Genomic DNA, 16,080 nt, shown 5'->3' with positions numbered 1-16,080 from the left:
ATGCCAAGGTTTGCTTTCATGCAAATACTCCCTGATCTTGCGCATTACCAGCAGACCAAACCAGAAGTCCATGCTATAATTACTTGAATGGTAATATCTCGGATATCTGACAGATTCTACATGAGTTTTGAATTAGCATCAACAAAAGCAGGCTGGTGGTTTGGGCTGCGGAAGATTAAAGAGAGCCTGAGTGTGATGGTTTAATCGGGGAGAGAGAGAGGCGACTCTCGACACACCACACATCCTCCCTGTAATTTACAAGACTTCACACTTCAAAAGAGAAAGAAACTCTATAAGAAAGAAGCCATATGAAAGGCAAAAGAAAGAAACTAAAGAAATAAATAGCCTACTTGTTTAGCAGGGATGGCTGACTATTCGATTAGTTGTCCAACAAACAACTATTTGATTAGTGGAGTTGACTAGTTTCTCTTGATTTTTCCTGTATTTTTAGTATTGATATTTTTAGTAGTTAAAGCCTGTTCACACAAATGACGATAACTATAATGATAACTGTAAAGCTTTAATAATCATTTTAGTTTCATGAGTCCACAACTCCAACTATAATGATAACGACACAGAGGAACAGTATCATTGGAATCACTTTCAGAATGCTTTTTTTCCATTTGATAAATGATTAAAAACCCTGACAGCCAATCAGAATCCATTTGACTTTAAAGAGCTTAATTTAAAGTGGCAGATGACAAAACTGCAGCACGCGCTTATATAATTAACAGAACTTATTGTCCGTTGGTGTGCACGCTAATATAGTTATTGTTCTTGGTGTGAACGGCCTTAATCTAAATTTTTTTAAATCATTCTAATTCTATAAGAACAGTGAAGTCTATAACTCAAATACAACATTAAAAACAGAAGAAAGATATAGTTGGAATCACATTCAGAATGATTTTTTAAGCTAATGAACGATAAAAACATTGACAACAAATCAGAATCCACTTGAATTTAAAGAGCTCGATTTAAAGCGACAGATGACAAAACTGCAGCACGCGCTTATAATAAACAGAACATTATCGTCCGTTGATGTGGACGTATATCTAGGTATCGCTAGAGTTATCGTTTTTGGTATGAATGGGCCTTTAGAGTAAGGTTTTAATTGGCATGGCTTTAATTAGCATAGCTATTAGCTTGCTATGTTGTAGCTGTTGGACGGTTGCGTGGTAATTTATTTATTTATTTTTTGAAAAAGTTGTGTTTTTAAATGTATCCACTTTGGTCTTATATATTCAAAGAGAAGATTTTGGGAATTGTATTGCAAACTGTTTTATGAGCATCCCACCACCAGCGTACAATTTTTAAGACAGCGTGTCAAGTTTAAAAAAGTACAACTATGCATCTTAGGCTACGTCCACACAAAGCCAGAGCTTTCCCTATCCGATCTTTTTTTTCCCCTCGTCTCAAAAAATATCTGCGTCCACACGAAACCACAAAACCGACACAAAACAATGTAGTATACTTCGTACACTACATTTTAAAAAAGTACACTTACTTTTAGGTGTTCACTAGCATACTTGATTAGAATTTTAACTGTAGTGTGTTATTTGACATTACATTTAAAGCTAATAAATGTATTAAATTGCAACTTCATTATTACAAATGTGTAAAAAAATGCCAGACCAGTATGTGGCGCTGTAACTCTGCCACAGAGATACACTAAAAACGGAGAAGAAGACTTGGACTATGCGCATAAACCTTGCGCGCGGTATACAAACGAACATGGAACAATACATTTATTGATCTGTGCTAATGTTAGTTAATAAGACAATCGTTCGGTGTTTGTTCATGATTTTGTTGCTGTTACGTGATGTAGTGGTGTCTTACTAGGGGCGAGACGTGGGCTGATGACGTCATCGTTTCAGAAAATATACGGATTCGCTGTCCACACGAAAACGCAAGGGCGGCGTTTTCAGATTTATCCACTCTGGGACCCGGTTACAAAAAATATTGGTTTCACTCTCCCAAAATGCCGGATCCATGTGGACGAAATGCCTATACGATACGAAATTTATGCGTATACAGTTAAACGTATCTCCATGTGGACGGGGATGTAAAGGGACAGTATGCTAAAAAAAAATGTGGTTACCATTTACTCACCCTTGCATTGATTCAAACCTGAGAAAAAATGTCAGTGGGGACCAAAAATTAAACATTTCTTCTATTGTATTTCGTAAAAGAAAGGATTGGAACAACATGAGGGAGATAAATGATGGCACAGAGAACCATCCATTTAAACTAAACAGTTCTCTCAAAAAAAGACATTTGCACAAGCCGTCAGCTTTGGACGTCAGGACAACTCTCTGTGTTTCGTTATGAGTGCACATGTAACATCCCATAATTCCCGGCTGTGAGGCGGACAGTGGGTCCACCCGGGCGCTTCTGCTGTAGTAGAGTGCCAGTCAAAGCCAAGATGTTGTGACTGCTGCAATATGGCAGTGCTTGATGCTGGATAGCGCAGTGCTTGTGCCGGGGCCTCAGTGGCAGATGGAAGGCCGAGATTAGTCATGCAACAATGTACTGTGGTCACACTTACAATACACTTCACCCTCCAGGCAGCTTCAACCGGCCAAACGAAAGGCATGAGTGCAATCCCACACAAACTGGGAGGCACACATCCACCCCAGCCAGCTGTCTCGCTCCCTCTGGTCTACTCGCGCTGCCAACAGATGAGGGTATCTCACAGTATACGTGTGTATGCTTGTGTGTGTCAATGTCCACGGGCGAGAACACCACTAAAGCGCCAGCTTGTTGTAATTAAATGTAATGATATGCATATGAGTACAGACAGTGTTTGCGTGGGGTCTCATTTGTGTCGCAATGCTAGCGAACTCTCCTGCAAGTGTCTGAATCCCAAAATCTGCTTTATTCGATTCCAAACCATCACGCTGGGCTCTTTAAAGCATTCACGGGAGCCACTCGCTCTCACTTCATTACCAAATGAAGCTGTAATCGAACCGCCCGGCTCTCGTCTGCACATTAGTGGCTCCCTATTGATGAAGCTGGCAGCCGGGTCGACAGAAAACCACTACATTTCCGCCCGCCTCCACTTTGCGGCTTCGGTTAGTTTAAATGTATTAAAGAAACAGTTTACCGGGAATTACAGTCGTACCTTGTGTTAGATGTTCGAAATCGCCCTGTGTTTAGTTAAAGGTAAGTAACAACTGGACTGTTTCTGTGCACGTACAGTGAGGGGTTTTTAAACTGGGGCCTAGAGAGAGAAAAGTTGAGAGTGAAAAAATTACAAAATATATTCCAACAGAAAATATATATAAAAAAATTATTATAATTACTCTGCATTTATATTTGTTTCTACACAACATTAGAATAAAAAAAAAACAATTTCCATTTTATTCAAATGAATTTGCGTATCACTTATAACATATAAATGATTCATAATCATTTATATTTTTGTTTCTGATATTTTCAGTTATGTAGCTCTAGACTAGAGACAAAAAAATAAGATAAAGTTGGAAAGAATTTCACAAAACAATTAAACAATTTCACTTATAAAACTTATAACACTATTAGATTCATATTAATTTGTATTTATATTTATAAATACTTATATTCATAAATATTTATATATTTCTGTTATTTTCAGTGTTACGCCAGTCTTAAAGGTGCTTTGGAATTATATTTTTTCTTAAAAGAAAATAAAAAAAAAAACAATGAAAAATGTTTCTAAATGTGTTGAAAAATGAAAAATCTCAAATTAAACAAAAAAAAACTTAATATAAAATTATTATTTTAATAAATATAATGTTTTCATATTTTTGGCTTTAATGCAACAATGTAGCTAAAGAATAATAAAAAAAAATTATTTTTAAACAAAATATTGTCTATAAAACGTTTGCGACATTATAAATAATACATTAAAATATATAACTGCCTTCATATTTTCAAAGGATCCTCACATTTGGGGGTCTTTGCCACTGAAAAGTTTAAAAACTCCTGATATATACACATGTAACAAAAGGTACAACATAAAATATTTGTTAATTATGTCAATGAATGATCATTTCAGCAACTTGAAGAGACAATAGTGAACAAAAACGATCTGATTTCAGTGTAAAACAACATAAAAAAGAGCATAGTTTTAACCACTACATGCTCCATTCAATTAAACGAAACAAATGGTTGCATTAACCCTCGTAAGCCTATTCCACTTTCATAACATGAGCTACATTGGACATAACGGAGAAGGCTTATTAAGTTATTAAACGAAGACATAATGAACGAAGGGTTTTCATATATCCAGTGTCTGTAAGTGATCGCGAAGAGCCTTCCTCCAGTGCATTTCTAGCGGTGACACGAGATGCACGCACAATGCTATTAGTCTCTATATTACTCTGTCATCAGCCAGGAAATTCAATTAAGAATGACCTAAAAATCCCTTCTTTCAGTCTTTCTCTGAGAGAGAGAGGCTTTTGCATTTCAATGGCATGTGTTGTATAGCGGCCAGCACATCTTGTACTGTGATTGTCAGTGTAGTATTTGCTTCGATGAAACCGTGTCCTTTTATTTCTGCGGAGGAACCACGCCAGAGAATCCTTCCTTAAAAAAAGACTGCAAAAAAAAAAAAAGCATTATCTGAGGAAGACGTCTTGAAGATGCAAGAAATGTGAAGGGTTCTTAAGAAAAGGGCTGTGGATCCTATTCAGAAAGATATGCAAAGAAGCATCTTTAATCAGAAAAATTTCAACCTTGTAATACATTTTCAGTGCCTTCATCTCTATAACCTGGCATGTGCTTCAAATTAATTATTCGTCATGCTGACGACTTAAAGCGGGGGTCTTACAAAACATGCTAGTCTTTGAGAAACCATCCTTGAGATTATTTAAATATTAATCTAAAGATGTACTATCCATGGCTTCATTCAACTGAAAAGAAACTGCACAGCTTGGCTCACTCACTCCCCAGGTTATGACTTTATTCAATGCAATTTTGGAGGTCATACAAACGCGCTAATATCCAAGCAAAAATATGTCTGTGAATTGCACCGCATGGACTCCTAAGGGGCGGCAGGCATGTAAGCACCGTTGTTATTGCTTTCCCCGTGGCTATGTAATCCTCTCAACCAAGTGCTAATGACCCAAAAGTGACGGCTGGACTTCTGGAAAGTTATTGTCGAGTGGGCAGAGAAAGCTGGCTTGACCAAACAATAATGCTAGAAAGGTTTTGCGCTCACTTTTATTCAAATTTAGCAACATGGAATCAGATGCAGTGAGTGTAGAAACAAATCTGATTTACACGAGTAAGATGTTTTCCAGGATCAACATCATTTGTTGGTTCTGGAACAATATTCTTATCTTAACCTGCCCTTAAAAATCAATGAGTGGTTGAGAGCAATGACTAGTATTAAATTTCTGGCTGATACTGATAAGCTGATTATTATTTTCATTTGTCCAATGTTAAAATGTTATACTATTTTTGTCTATAAATAAATAATTAAAATAATTTTAAATGTTACATGTAAATTTAGGCATCACAAAATTATAAAGTATGTTATGAAAAATCAACAAACATTTTGAGATTTTTATTAAAGATTAAATTTAACAGTAATTTAAATATAAAAATAAAGGGAAATTAGCATGCACAATTATATAACCAATATCTACTGGCACTCATGAATTTAAAAAACAAACAAACAAAAAAAAAACCACCTTTTATTGACATGGCCGATATTAAAATTTCATATTACTTTGTCTATAAATAGATAAATACATTGTTTTCAAAGCTACAAGTGAATTTCAGGTATCACAACATTATAATTTACAGTATGAAAATTAGTTATTAATTTTAAGATTAGCTAAAGATTATATTTGTGTTAATAAATGATTAGTGCTGTCAAAAATTTATTTTAAGTGAGCATTAGATGGCAAAGGTAATTTAAATATAAAAAAAGAGGAAATGAGCTTGAACAATAAATATCCAATATCTACATTGTAAAAAAATAGATACATATTTTAAAATCAGTTTTAATAATCACCCGATAACCGCTAAATGGTCGATATTAAAACTGTATATTATTGTGTCTAAATAAATTGAAAATAAAACACTAAAATCAATCATTTAAATGCTACAATAAATGTAGGCATCATAATAATGTACATAAAACAGATATTTATTTTGAGATTAGCTGAAGACGATATTTAACAGTGTTCTGAAATGATTAGTGTTGTCAAAAATAAACTTTAATGGCAAAGGTAATTTAAATATAAAAATAGAGGAAATGAGCTTGAACAATGAATACAATGTATAGTGGTAAAATTATTATTTTTTAAATCAGTTTTAATATCGGTCGATAACCGATAAATGGATGATATTAAAACTGTATATTATTAGGTCTAAATAAATTTAAAATAAAACACTAAAATCAATCCATTTAAATGCTACAATAAATGTAGGCATCACAACATTGTAATGTACAGCATTAAAACAGATACTTATTTCGTGGTTAGCTAAAGATTTTATTTAACAGTATTAAATTATTAGTGTTTTTAAAGAGTAACTTTAAGTGAGATTAGACGACGGCTAATGCCATTTAAAAATAATAATAAAGGAAATGATCATGCATAATTAAATATAAAATATCAATATCAAAAAAGTAAAAAAAATAAAAATAAAAAAAACCTAATAAATCCCTAAAAATTCCTTCAAAAAAGTAAAACAAAACTATGCCAATAATTGATATGGTACAATATATTGTGCATCCCTAATTAAAACAAATGTTACATCACCTAATTAACATTCATGAGAAAGACTGCCACAGATATTATCTGTCACCGCCACATTCCTAAAATCTAATTGGTTGCTATAGGAACACTGATTTAAGATCATGTCCTACTTAAATGTCCAAATTCAGTCACTACAGTGCCAGAGGCCATGTACAAAATACACTTCCTTGAAGACAGTCCAGGAGCAGACCAGCTTCCTCCCCAGTATTGTGGGGCAGACATGTTCTGTGATCACTCCACAGGCTCCATTCTTCTAAAGCAGGCTATTTTTCGCTGAGTCAGACCCCGCTATTATCCGATGTCTTCCTGGGGTGTCTCCCTCCCCACGCCGTTCCACAATGCCTCCTCCAGGAAATGGAAGACACGACGTGTTCAAATAAGTGTGAGCTCCCGAGAAGCATGACCAGTGTTTGCTCATAACCTTTCCTGACCGTCCAGCAGGGGACAAATACATTTCCTCCAAAGGGTGCCTTGAACCGCACTCGCTTCCTGATTTACCACAGATAACGGTTTCGCGCAGAGAGCACAGACGGTTCTTATAAACGCAGAAAAAAGTCTTTTCAAAACTCTCAGTACATCTGATCAAATTGCATCAAAACAGAATTGCTCACCCTTACTTGGCATCTCCTGAAACCCATTTAGGACACAGCGGTGTCTTTTTTTAATCTACAAAAGGAAAAAGCCTTGTTTTTTGTTAGTTCTGTTCAGGAGCAGGTCTCTTTTCACTATTCTATCATTACAAAGGATGTATTTTATGATCAAGGTACTAACTCTACACTGAAATGCTATTTAAACAGCTGCATAAATGGTAAACTGGATGAAATCAAGGAAAGACAAACTGTAAGACCACCTCTGATTAATGCTGTACGGGAGGTGTTTAACTGGAACTCTGAGCTTTGCGTTTGTGTCAGGAACTGACTCATTTAGTGACTGGTTTCTCCCTAAGCTGTTGTTCCATTGAGCTGAGGAAACATTAAAGGAAAAACAGATTTTATGATAATAAAATAACCTGCACAAAGAAAAGCTCTTCTGTTCTCAAAGCCATGATCTATACACACACACAATAAAAACATTATTATGTGTATTCCCAGAACATTTCAAATGTTTTCTTCCGTCTCTTCGACTGTCCTTTTCAGGATCTTTTCTGATACAGACATGATAAAACTTCTCCACTTATCTTTTTTCTTTCACTTTAAAATTGACTAAAATGTATTTAAAACACATTTATTTCATACCAAGTATACTACAAATACATTTACATATTTATGTACTTAATAAAAATACCCTGCAATTGTACTTTTAGTATATTAAACTGCTACACTTAAAGTCTGTTAAATTGGAACAACTAATTTTGTACTTAATGCACTTTAATTGTATGGAAGTAGTGCTAAAGTCCAACTAAAGACATACTGAAGTATATTTGATTCTGCTAAAGTGGAACTATTGGATTGGAAAGGAAAAGGAAAAGGAAAGGAAAGGAAAGGACAATGTCTCATACTTGGAATTTGTGCTCTGCATTTAACCCATCCAATTGCACACACACACACACACCGTGAACACACACCCGGAGCAGTGGGCAGCTAATGCTGCGGCGCCCGGGGAGCAGTTGGGGGTTCAGTGCCTTGCTCAAGGGTCTCAGCTCAGTCGTGGTATTGATGGTGGAGAGAGCACTGGATATTCACTCCCCCCACCGACAATCCCTGCCGGACCTGAGACTCAAACCCGTGACCTTCGGGTTACAAGTCCAACTCTCTAACCACACAATCCTCATCAAAAGTGACATTAAAACACATTTTAGGCTTAAATATTAAGAAATATGCATTGTGCACAAGTTGTACTCCAAAATTTTTATATCAGTAAGTCTTGAGCGATATGTCCGTAAATATGTTAAAAGATTTGAACTATACGTAGTATAAAATAAATGTATTTTAAATATATAACTTTTTTACTAGGGTATATCTATTGGTTTGTCTATTATTTTTTATACATGATAAAACTTTTCCATATTTAATTTTTTTTCTTTCCACTTTACTTCACTCGAGCATCTATCTAAACTTTTTTTCCTGATAAAACTTCTCCAAAAAAAATATATTTTTTAATTCAATCAAATATCTGTTTGTCTGTCTATATTTCTGTATACAGTATATGTCTATTAATCAGTCATCTTGTTTTTCCAGGGACAATAAAACTTTTCCATAATCTATTTATTATTTCTTTCACATTAATTCAATCAAGTAATCAGTTTGTCTATCTATAGCATCTATTTGTTTCTTTCGTAATCCATTCAAAAACTTTTCCTTTTTTTCTTTCGTAAACAACTTGTCTATAATCTGTATTTCACTCAAGTCTCTCTCTGTCTTTCTTGTTTTGTTTCTGAATTCACTGAACAACTTTTCCATAAGCTAAATCCAGCAACATTTACAAGCTAGCTAAAAGGGTGTCCAGCGATCATCCCGGGGCAGACGTGCTGACGTCAGTGGCAGAGTTCCAGTAAGGGTCTCTCTCTGGCTGTCCTTGGTCTCGTGGAGCGGTGGGCTGTGTGGAGAGAGCGGTCCTTTTGTGACAACAGAGTTTACCTCAGGGCACGGCGTGGGCCTCCCGCTGCCCCGGGCCACAGAGGACACCCTATTGTTCCTGTGTTCCCTGAACAAAGCCGGCCACCCGTGCCCCTGCTACACACAGTCCCACTGAGCCATTGTTCCGCTGACAAACTCTAAACCCAAATTTCATTACATATGAATTTTCCTTTGTCGCCCCTTCAGGCCCCCCTCTCGCGTTTTGCTCCGACAAATCTTTTCGGGTTTCGTATTCCACCCCCTCCCCAAACCAGTTGTCATACAAGACTTGTTATTATGCATGCCAAAAGAAAAGGATGAAACATCAATGAACCCATGTAACTCACAAGACAAAAGTTACTTTATTCTGTAATCTGGTCAAATTTAGCACCAGTATACGCCAAAAACTTTTTTGCACTAAATAAAAGAAAAAGACCACAATTTTCTTCCTTTGATAAGCAAAATGTATATTTCCTCATACAATACAGATCATAAGCACCTGTTGCTTAAATCCTTGGCATCTTCGCCTCAGATATCTGAATTTATTTCTAAAAATACAGCAATGCTCAACAAAACTAGGGATTATTTTTGACCTTTCATTACGGAAAATCTAAATATCTCACTATGATGATGCCAAATGTCTAACTGAAAGTATATTGAAAGTATACTGAAATATACTTTTTTTTTTAAATGAAAATCTTAATCTTTGTATTTCCCTCACAAAAAAAATCTAGTAATCTAGAAAAATTGTACTTTATTTCCTACTAATATTGTATTGAAAGTAAAGGTACATTAATTGCAAGTGCCTAACTATTGTACTTTGAGTAAGTTTAGGGAGGGAGAGACTGTGTTTACATAACCAATCACCCTATTTGCATAAATAGACATGTAAAAAAGGATAAAATGCAACATAATGGTGTTGATAAGCTAAATTACCAGATAACATCGAGGCATACACAAGCCATATGGTGCCTCCACCACTATCGCCTGTTGCTGGCATAACAATGGAGTTGGCTAGACGGTGAGTGGCAGCAACAGTCAAACAAATGGCCGTTCCTCTGAATTAGCCCAGCGCCAGAATGAGTACACACAGTTTAGCATCTTTCAGCCTACAGGTGCACTTAAGTGGCAAACCAGATGTCAGCGGGACTGTTTATGGAGTAATTCAGCCGCTCCACGAGCCCCTGCTTCAATAACAGCAGGAACAATGAAGGGCCCCTTCCCCCATTTTCCCACAATCCCGTGCTCCCCGAGGAAGCCCTGTCTACTGAATCTGACACATTTCTTTCTCTTCTGACAAAGTTTCAGAAAGAGAAAACAGATAAATTAACTAACTGTGTCAATTGGTTCTCTCCTTCTGAAAGGTTAAATTACATAAAGTTCATTTTTAAAGGCCACTTTTTAGTTACACAAAAACTTTTATGTCACATATATGCTTATAAATGTCAGTTTCGGTTTCAAAATGAACACTTTTTAGACCATACATTATTACACTTCAAGATACTTATTAGGTTTTGATTCAATTATATAGATGATAACTGTCACAGATGCTGGTTTTTATTAGTGATATGCATTGTTTTGGATTGTGAGAATTGGTGTTTCAGTTTTAAAGGGGTCTCTACTCTATTTACATAAGTCAAATAGACTGGCAAGTCAAAAAAGCAACACAATAGTGAAGGGGGTCGATCTCATCTGAGACAACAAACCACTGTCAGACAGTAGTGGGAGAGGGGGAACAACAAACAACAAAAAAATACTAATTCGTCTTACTCTAAAGTAGCCTACTATACTACAGTATAAGGCTTTTAAATAAAAGTGTACACTCATTTATAAAACTATTCACAACGCCGAAAAACACCTTGCACAGAATTAAGCCCTCCAAGGCAGCCAGTTAGTTTAACGCTTACAATTGTCTCTATCTTGTTGATATCTATTACATGTCAGATACATACTTTCAATTGAACAAAAACACCGTCTTACTATATTGGAAAACAGCAATAAACGCATATTTCACCCTCTTTTAGTAGTTAAACATGACAAATGGCACAGAGTGTGTCCCAAAATATGACAAATGATGCCCCAAAATGCTGTCTAAGTAGACAGCACACTAGGTTTTGAGACAGTCTCAGACCAGGCACTAATTTTAGTCTGAGGGCTTTCAAACGTCCAGATTAATTATTAACAGGGGCTGGACCATGGACTTTCTCCCTAATCCTTTATTTATGTACACAAAACTGGCGTTTTTCAGGAAAGCAGACGGGAGCGGGGTTTTAGCCCCGTCCAAATAAGCGACTAAACATCCACAAGTCACTGAGGTCACGCTAATAACCAGAAATCTATGGCACTGATTCAGTCATGCCAGAAACATGAATCACAGCGCGAGGTTTACTATTAAAGTAAATATGAACTTACTGTTACAACGAGACCGTGGTAAACTGGCTGGCACGGATCGAAGGAAAAAGTGTTTTCTGAACCTCCACAAGTGATGAAAATCTCTGCACAATCTACAAAAAATGAAAACATTAATCATTTGAATTAACTGCCTCTTTTGGCAGTGTATTTTGGATTTTTTTTCTTTCGCTTTTCATCGTGAAAGGCTGCTTATTTTTGCCTTGTCATTTTTAAAAACTGGGGGAAAAACTACAACCACTGTTCTCTTAATATTTACGTATTCATCTATAATACATAAGAGTCCACACATAAAGTGTTAGCAAAACTAGCAGTAAAAATAAAACGCACCATTTTTACACTACAAAGCAATTTCACAGAGAACCTAAATAGAGTCTATAACTTCGCATCGCTTCTGACAACTTGGTACAATAAAGCGCAAACGTACCTCAGTCTTTTAATGTGTCTGATGCTGAGCAATAGGATCGAGCGCACGCTCTGGTTTATTTCCAGCTGAGCACTTTTTTTCTTCTCGTCGGAGCGCGAGCGCGCGACTATTCCGCGTATCTAACAACGATGTGAAGTATGCGCGGAATGAGGGCAAGAATGAAATGAACGCGAAGAACTGAGTTTGCGTTGGGGGCGGCGTGACGTCACACGCAGAACTCCTAGGCGGGGGGAGGGGCCGCCGCTGAGCGTGTGACTGGAGCGGCGAGGATTTTTGATTCATCAGTGAGTCGAGTCTTTTGATTCCCTTCACTAAAGCGATTCGTAGAGTGGCCTTTCTGAAGTCACATCGTGGCGCCAGCAAGCGGCGAAACGTCACTGAATCGTGTATTCAGTCAATTCATAATCCACGAAATGATTTTTACAAGAGCATTTCTTCATCTTAGGTTTTCCCAACATTTTTTCAATTGGTGGCATGACTGTCATCGAGCTCTACAACAACAACAATAATACCCAAGAGTTTCGTTTTTACATTTTAGTCGTAGGAGTCAATATTACACATTTTCCCCAACCAAAATGTCACCTTCAGTCTCGAAAGTAGGTTACTAACTAACTAATAAAACGATATGTACTTCAGAGCGGTTAAATAACATTTTTTCTTACAGTCATCACTAAAACATGTGTCAGTGCATGGAAATGAGATCTTGATTATTTAAAGATATAACACTAAAGTAAAAGAATTGGGGAGAAGTTCACGTATTTATAATGTCATGTGAAGAAGCAGACTTATGTTTCTAAAACCTTTTGTTTTGTCAAAGCCAATAAATCGTTACATTCCCACCTAAAGAGAGGCGATGACATCTCTCTCTCACACACACACACACACACACACACACACACGTCTGATCAGCTATCCTTGTGGGGACTCTCCATAGGCATAATGGTTTTTATACTGTACAAACTGTATTTTCTATTGCCCTACACCTAAACCTACCCCTCACAGGAAACTTTCTGCATTTTTAGATTTTCAAAAAACTTCATTCTGTATGATTTATAAGCTTTTGTACCCGTGGGGACCACAATTTAGGTCCCCACCGTTACACGAGTCCCCATGAGTCTGTGTGTAGTCAGGTTCAAGTCCCCATCAGAATAGAAAAACAGGTACACACACACACACCTTAAAATAATGTCCGAAAGAAAGTCACTCAGGCTTCTTGTTACATTTAGATTAATTTCAATAAAGTTTACGCGGATGTATTTAGCCTACATTACATTAGTCTACATTGTGTAAAGATATATTACACAATTTCCACTAGAAAAGCTTCCACATAAGGGTTGTTAACGCTGATAACAGAATACTCAATCATACCATTGCCATCTTGTGGTAAAAACAGACAAAAGCTGTTGTTAAAGAAATGCTTTGACTGTTTCTACATAACATCGAAACAGAAAGCCCACAATAGCCTAATCAGAAGGATAGCCTATCCCTTACGAAAATTAACCAAACATGGTTTTACTACCAAAAAATGGTTAATTTAGTTAATCCATGGCAACCACCAAATAAACTATGGTATTGCGACACTAACCATAGTTTAACCTTTAGTATTTGTAGTAAAACTGTTCTTATACAAATGGTCATTAATCTGCCGAGAGAAAAAAAAACGGTTATATGTGATGACGCGTGTACCTCAGTCATTCCCTACATTAAGGATAGTAACATAGTAAATGTTGTCCTTGTGGGGACACTTTCTTTGGTCCCCATGAGGAAACAGACTATAAATCATACAGATTATTATTATTATTTTTCAATCTAAAATAGCTATCTATAGCAATCTATGGAATGTCCCCATAGAAAATGGAAACCAGTGTGTGTGTGTGTGTGTGTGTCTTCACAATTTTACTGATTTTTATAAATAAATGAATTGATAATTTAACATAAGTGTAAATGACACTAAAAAAACAGCACTTGTTAATCGAGTAAAAATTGAAACATGACAAATACATCCAGCGAACACATTTCACAGTAATGGCAAACAAAAAGGGTAAACGTGAAAATCAATGTGTTTTACAGAAGGAGAGAGCAGGAGCGAGATGAAGGGGTGTAATTAAATGGTCATATAATTGGATCTGGAGAACAAGCAATGAAGCAGCTTGTTAACTTGTTACTGTTACCCCGTGAGAGCAAGCCAGCGTGCCTGAGCCTGCCATTAGCAGAATGTTGTTCTCACATTCTATAGGGACGCAATCAAAAAACAGCACGAAAAGGAAACAGTGAGGAACACCTTGAGCGTTTCTCTTCCCGAGAATGATATTCACTGAGAAAGGAGCACATGGGTCAAACAGAACAGGACTTGTTCTTAGTTACGACGTTCAGATTTGATTAAAATGTGTGTATGAATCAACTATAGTCAAAACGAGTATAAATGCTCTTTAGCAGATTGGAGGTCATGTCTTTCCTGTGAATGTTTTATAAATGGAGCCCTCAGAGGCATGTTTGATGTTCAGGATGAATGCTCTTCTACCTTTGATGTTCAGTTGAATTTCAAGCCACTGTAACTTTGAAAATCCACACACTAAGGGTCCGACCCATCAAGTGACACTGACAAAGATGGATGGGGCTCCGAAATCCAAATTCAGAAGGATCCCCGAACCTATAATTCACTTTTGAGGTCTCTGCTCCTTCTTCATCACCTTTGTCATTCTTAACCTTTAAAAATACAAGCACTCTTAAAAGCATGTTAGTAAGAGTGATGACTAGTGAAACAAAAAAAGTGAGAAAGATGAAGAGAGGCGCGAGAGAACTAAAGAAAAAAAAATCTAGATTAAGAGAGAAAGAGCAAATGTTACAAAGAAAGACAAAATAATTGCAATCTAATGGTGGCAACACTGCAATTGAGGACATTACGCACAGGTCAGTCAATTACCCAGGTGTCCTTTCTGTAATTTCCCCCTCAGATTACACAAATCACCTGCTTTTGTGATAACAGGAAGTCATAATGTATGTTATATAATGTTCCGTTTGTAATGTTCTCTTCCAATATTTTAAACAAACAGAGCTACGTATAGTGAAACATATTACTGTATGTATGTAACAAGTGATATCCCAAAAATCACATGGTTTGATGGGAAGTGTAATATTAAGGTTGTTCAGAAGATGAAATCTAGTCATTTCAATACGAATTAACACAACCTGGAAATTCGCATTATGGCAAAACTGTGAGAATGATACTTTATGTAACTTTATGCTATTGACAGTGGAAAATGGACCAAATTTTGCTAATGTGACCACAAATTTAATTCTCAGTGTTTAGACTTACCATTTTTGAATAAACTGGTGATAAAACCTGCATTAAAAAAAGAGACTAGCATATCAGACTATACACAGAACTGTTGTGGTGAGTTGTGCTGGACACATTTTCTTTAGAAAATGCAAAATCGTACTATAATACATAAAGATATGACATTTTCTATAGCAAATCAGGCACAAGAATTTCAGCGCTTCAGGTAGAAAAGTAATTTTCCAGAAAATGGAAGAATGAAATTAGTTAAAAAAAATATATCTATACAAGTTTAGAGTATTTCTCTCCCGTTTAAACCAACAGTATTTGTTCTGAGAGTGTCTCAATTCAAGATGTTCCATATCAGAATGTCTTTGGTATTTATTGGTGGTTATAAAGGACAAAACCATCTACGAAGCTCAAGCACGTTAGTGTATGGAGTCAAACTGTTTAAGAGATCAAAAGTAGACCATCATTTTGTTTTGCTGCCATTTTGAAAGAATCCAATAAGAATGTTAAAGTGATTTTTCAAGCAGCGGTTCCCCATGTGGATTCGGATGGGTTTGAATGGAACTAAATTACCCCCAAACAGCCTTCCACTTAAGTAAGGACAAAGACAGCCCACGTCTGCTGGTCATCCCTGCGGTATTTTGAACACCGTAA

General features: G+C 36.3%; 1 protein-coding gene across 3 annotated transcripts in view; it reads right to left on the bottom strand.

The window, feature by feature from the left end:
• Nucleotides 1-12,282, bottom strand: part of tead1a (TEA domain family member 1a) — a 53,250-nt gene extending 40,968 nt beyond the window's left edge. The window contains exons 1-3 of one of the 3 annotated variants that reach the window (XM_016258935.1): nucleotides 12,141-12,282; nucleotides 11,717-11,808; nucleotides 3,122-3,220 (exon numbers count right to left, since the gene is read on the bottom strand). The gene's annotated coding sequence lies outside the window, so the exon portion shown is untranslated. The remainder of the gene's footprint in view (nucleotides 1-3,121; nucleotides 3,221-11,716; nucleotides 11,809-12,140) is intronic. The other 2 variants (XM_016258929.1, XM_016258942.1) reach the window with 2 other exon arrangements.
• Nucleotides 12,283-16,080: the final 3,798 nt, after the last annotated feature.

Source organism: Sinocyclocheilus grahami, unplaced genomic scaffold (genome assembly GCF_001515645.1).
Source record: "Sinocyclocheilus grahami isolate Dianchi unplaced genomic scaffold, SAMN03320097.WGS_v1.1 scaffold30.1, whole genome shotgun sequence".
Classification (NCBI taxonomy): Eukaryota; Metazoa; Chordata; class Actinopteri; order Cypriniformes; family Cyprinidae; genus Sinocyclocheilus; species Sinocyclocheilus grahami.
Note: the sequence above shows the minus strand (reverse complement) of the source record. Positions and strands in the feature narration are given on the sequence as shown.